This window comes from Triturus cristatus, chromosome 4_1 (assembly GCF_964204655.1).
Source record: "Triturus cristatus chromosome 4_1, aTriCri1.1, whole genome shotgun sequence".
In the NCBI taxonomy this organism is placed as follows: Eukaryota; Metazoa; Chordata; class Amphibia; order Caudata; family Salamandridae; genus Triturus; species Triturus cristatus.
Genome location: NC_140585.1, coordinates 558,697,087 through 558,703,128, shown reverse-complemented (window position 1 = coordinate 558,703,128; position 6,042 = coordinate 558,697,087).

Here is a 6,042-nt window from a genome sequence, read left to right as displayed (position 1 = left end):
AGTTCTCCAGGCCACCAGCTGTGGTCTGTGCCATAGCTACCTCGTTTGGCTCAGGTTTAAATTACTGAAACCTTTACTGGACCTAACAAGAATAGAACAATTATTACTTGTGGTGGACTACCATCCACTCCAACTGATAATTCACTGCCTCACACTGCTCTGCTGCTTCATTGCAGAACATAAATGAGAGTGGCCAACAAACACCTGATACAGGCAAAAGCGTAATACAAACACTTTGCTGAGAAGGGTAAGAGAAAGGCTCACAGATTGTCCAAAGTGCATATGGTATGGTTGTCCACCAAATATCTAAACATCCCTGAATCCCATACTAAATGAAATTTTTTTTTAGTTAGTCTGTTCACATTCGAGGGTAAAGTAGGAAGTTGTGAAATATGCTTGAAGCTTCCTGAACATTGGCAGATGCATCCTGTATTTCACATCTCCTGAATCAAACCAACCTTACCTGAAGCACTTGGCAGAGCTCCACCAGGTGTTAGTAGACAGGCCGCCTGAATATGAGGTGGAAAAGATCATGAGTTCTCCTATCCGTTGGGGCCAAATACAATATCTTATGGCCCAGAAAGGATACAATGTGTCCGAAATGTATTGAGAATCTGCAGACTTGTCCGTGCCACTGAATTAGTTAAATGTTTCATAAACCTTTGAAATCTAGAGGGTGGATTTTGCAGGGAGTGAGGGCTACTGTCAGGATTCAGGAACACAAGCAACGTATCATGCTCAGGGGCTAGAAACGGTGAAAGATATCTCTGTGGAAACTCATGCTATTGGGAACACAAGACTATTATCTGCCTGAATTCACTACTCAATTCTTGGTGTTAAGGGCACTTCTGGGTCGGTAGTATCAGATTTACATTTAAGGCTCAGACTATTTAGCTGGCAACACGCTGCTGGTTGCATTGGTTCTCTCTGTTTACATTACAATTTGCACTCATATCTGTTCCCCATGTTTGTTGTGTTTTCCCTTTTTAGGTCCCTCATTCCTTACTCTTCTTGGTTCCCTAGTTCCTTTTCCTTCGCTGCCTTTTATTGGTGTGTTTGACTCTTGTAGTTTTAAATTACTGGCATATTTGTAGCACCGCCTGGGGCTTACAGCTGCATTCCTAATTGGCTTGCGCTGCCAAAAATGGTAAGCTTGAATCTTTATCTGTGATGTAGTCACTCGATATACATTCACTTATCCATCTGTTTTCCAACCGGTGAGAATTAACTATTTCCGTAACATTAAGGTTGCATCTTGCAGTCCCTTGACAGAAGCATTTCCAGCTTCACACATTCTCCAGTCTTATGTTTTTCTCTATCCCTTTTACTGTCTCTCCTTAGATTCCTATTACCAGCAGGACATTAATCTCTGCTCAACTGTGTACACATTCAGGGACAACAGGGGTTTTCATGTGGTCTACACCCTTGGAACCTGACACCAGGACCATCTGTGCTTTCCAGCCAGCTTCAGGAGAGCAGTTCTACATGGGCAGTAGATTTTTCAGACCTAACCTAGACTTCTTTGAGTAAAGAAGAGACTATCTGCCTTAGCATCCTTGAAGTTCAAGCTGAGTACGCAGTTCTCAGGCCAATGCTCTCTCAAGCAGATTGGCAATCATTCCAGCAGCATCAGGTAGACATTCTCTGCCTATATACCAGTCAGCTCTGTGCCTGAAAGTGTCAATGTCGCAATTAATGACAAGTTAAGCTTAATCTGTGATAATGCTTGTCAGAGCCCCTTTCAGAGGGCCATGAAGCATGCAGGGGCTACCGGGCCTAATTGTTGGGGTTGAGTCCTTTAGCTCTTGATGTGCCATGGCCCGACTTACTATGGAGCCTGGACAACTGAGCCAAGTACCCCTTCTGCACTTGACTCTCAGTATTAACGTGGATGAGCAGTCCAAGACTCCCTCAGAGGGGAGGTTGATATAGGGTAGTGAACACTGACTCACAACTCAACATGTGTTCAACAGGAGTAAGAAATCCTTCTCTAGCCAAATACTCCCTTTAATGAAAGAATATCAATATTTTATTTCTACTGCTGACCAACACAAAGGGGAAAAAAGACATTCATAAACAACTACACAATCCCCCCTGAGGTACAGGATTTAGTGTTCCCTTTGCTGTTCCCTGTCCCACTTACTCCTTGCTCTAGATATAGTGGGTATTCCCAACTCTCTATTGGCAACATCCAGGGTATGCCCCACTAGTAGTCTGAGTCTCAAGAGTCCATTCTGACTCTGTTCTAAACTCAAAGGTGTTCCAGCTCTCAAGCGCTATTTAGCCTGCAAATTTTCCCAACCCGACTTGCGGCTGATCTAGATGAATTCACTGCAAGTTGTCCAGGCAGGGTGCACTCGCGGATGCCCGATTTCCTCACACACGCTTCTGCTTCATCCTTACTGTACACAGGCACTGACCTGCTCAGCAGAGCAGACCCTCCTGGCATACAGGGTTGCCGTTCCTAAGCTGCACACAGGCTCCAACTGGATCAACATAGCATTAAGCACAGCTCAAAGTGCGGCAGCCCCTCCAGGCTTTACAGAATTGCAGTTTCTTAGCTGCAAGCAGGCTCCAGCTTGATCGGCACATTGTTCAGCAAAGTTCATGTTGCGGCAGCCCCTCTAGCATACAGGGCTGCCGATCCTTAGGTACACACAGGCTTTGACCCGATCTGCACAGCATTCACCATGGTTTACTTTACAACAGCCGTCTCTTGGTATGCCTTGGTCGCCTAATTTGTCATGCACAGGGTCAACGACCCGATCGGGATAGCAGCCGTTTCCTCACACCTCATAAGGGAAGTAATCGCGACAGGGTTCCTCACTCTAACTTGCTCCCTCCAACGCTCTCCGTTTCTTCACAGGGCACAATGATCCTATGACCATCATGGTTGTATGATGAACTATCCCTTACTACAATGTTTTTATTGTAAATAATAAATAGTTGGAACGAGTACTTCACATGTTATGTACCTCTTTCCAGCTTGGGTCTACAGGTTGCTCTTGTGGTTCTTATATATATATATGGCAAAACAGGCCACAGAACTAAGGTGACTTTGTCAAACCACACATAGACTTCACAACTGTCACTTTGACAACCGTCAAGTCAAGGGCTTCCACTGGGTACTTCACTAGTGTAAACCTGGTCTCTACATGAGCTGGGAAAATGCAAGTTTGGTGAGGCTGGGAACCACCGATTTATGAGAGTTCACCAACTCTGACAAATTTAAATGTCTAAGTATTATGACTTATGGGACCTGGGGTTGAGCCAGGAAGTTCCGGTATCTAACTGTGCTTTAGTCTTTCGAAACCAAGCATTTGACCACTGTCGCTAAAGGGGAGATAAGTATGACTTAGGGGAATTAGATATCAGCCAACTGATGCTCACCCAGGGGAAAGAAAATTAGCTCTCTGCTCACACTATTGCAAAACGTAAGTCAGATAATATGACAACTTATGAAATAAAGGCTGGGAGCATAGATAATTAAAATATAATGTTTCCAATGACGTTGTCCTGCTTATTTATCTACATGCTCCAAATCTAAAGTTTGTGATTTATTTTTTTTCCTAACAAACGTTAGGAACACGCATTTTAGGAAAAATACATTTTTACAAAAAATTCATTTTAACAACTTGGGATTTTAATGTGTTGGGCAGATGTGATTTCAAACATGTTCTATCTTTTTATATGTTGGATAAAACATCTTCAAGCTTGCATCCCGGATTTCTGCATCTGTGCAAAACATTTGCACATAGTTACAACTTAAACATGAACTGATTTAATTTTTGTTGCACAATTTGAGATTGTGCAAACCACTTATATACCTATAGCCTCTCCAGACTTTTTAATCAAAGCCCTTTGCATACTGGGAGTTCTAGGGCCATTAATAGCAATATGAAGTTTGTATTTACAATGCCTGGAATGCAAGGTATGTTGGTTACAAAACTAAGGCTATCCAAATTACATTTCTTTTCTTGGCAATGAACAGTAATTTATAGGCTTGTATGTCAGATATATATTGCTCTAGGATAGTATTGTTATTAGTAGAAATTGTCTAAATTGCTTTCTCTGCTGTTTACATGCTAATAAATAATCATTATTAATCCATTTGATAGTACTTTTCACAAGTTGGTGACAGACTTAACACAAATGAAGTTGCTAGTATAACATTTTTAAAAACATTTTTTAAAATAGATTTGTATTGTAGTTTCAAACAGTACAAACACAGCCTATGCAGGTTCAATACTATAGCAAGTTACAGTGTCGCGTTTGCAAAACATCAAAACGTATGCAGCTGCTTTAGGTAACTTCAATAACTCCTCCCACCCCACCCACTCCTATCCCCACATGCCCCTGACCTTGAAACTCGCATACAATTAGATGCCGTTCACACCCTGGTATTTTAAGTGTATTCACTCCCTCAGATCTTTCCTGGCCCATAGTGCAGCAAGAGAGGGTATGTCTATGGTCGTTCCTCTTCTGTTGTATCATCTGGTAATGGGGAATGATTGGTAGTGGCCAATTCAGGTTTCTTGAGGCTATCTACCAAGTGGTTCCATGCCCTGGCCTAGTATATCGAACCTCGGCCTCTTCTCACTTCCTGGATAATACTGCACTTTCGTACACCACCGACTGGATGAGGTGCTCCCTCCATTTCACCAGCCTAGGGCCTCTGCCAGCTTTCCAATGCATGGTAGTCTCCTGCTTCACTAAAACTAGGGCCAAATCTAGTGGTAATTTTATGCCTGGTAGGTCTCAGGAATCCTCCCCAGTAAGCAAGCCAAGAGGGTTTGAGGGGTCGATTCTTTGGGTGACTTCATCAATACAGTTCACTTCCTCCCTCCAGTCATCTGCCAACAGGCGACAGCACCACACCATGTGGAAAATTTCAGCACAATGTTCTCCACATCTGGGATAGGCCGCATCAGCCGTTCGAAAAAGCATGACAAACTTGCCAGGGGTATGGTATGCCCTGTGGACGAAGTAATAGCTAATAAGTTTACATCTTTTGTTCCTAGATACCGTTTAGGTGTTTGAAAGTATCTCAGCCGATTCGACTTCTGCGATTGGAGCGTAATGTCGTCTTCCCATTTTTTGCGCAGTACTACCAAAGGTGTAACAGTGTCAAGCCGCAGGGCCTTGACACGGCCCGATGTGGTGCACAGGTCACCTGTGATGTGGGGGTTCTGCTGTGCCTGTATTCCAGTGGTCCTGCACAGTTCGTCTTTACTCATCTGAGCCAGAATCGCTGACCACGCCACTCTATCAGAAGGATGTATCAGAGCCCTTACTGCATTATCAATGACTCATTCCCCAGGCACATCAATAGCCTTTCCCGTTGCACACTAGGGAACATTACGCATAAATTCATTAACCGTAGACCTGTGGATGTATGACGTTACAATGCATACTTTTACAACGCATGTACTTACAATGCAATTGTTAAATCGCAACATCCACTACAACGCATTCCATTACATCGCATGACACTACAACGCATTTTAAAAAACTACCTTTACAACGCATTCCATTACATCGCATACTACCTTTACAACGCATACCATTACAACGCATACTGTTACATTGCATTTAAGGTAAGTATTGGATAGTATAGGGGTAAAAATTACTATTCTAACTCCAGGGGGTGCAACAGTAGGGTAAGTGTTGGATAGTGTAGGGGTTAAAAATGACTATTCTAACTCCAATGGTATGCATTGTAATGGTATGCGTTGTAATGCCTGCGTTGTAGTGACATGCGATGTAGTGTCATGCGTTGTAATAGTATGCGTTGTAATGGTATGCGTTGTAGTGTCATGCGTTGTAAAGGATGTTCCATTGTAATGCCTGCGTTGTAAGTGTAGTGCGATGTAATAGTTGCGTTGTAAAGGTTGTTCCCAAGACCTGTTGCCTGATTCAGTTTCTGAAATTAATCCAAAAATGAAGAACTAAGGACCTACCAAGCATTTCTATACAGTGCTTTGGTAATCGAACCAAACTCTTTCTTTCTTAAGTGTTGACATATCACCATATGCAGAAAAT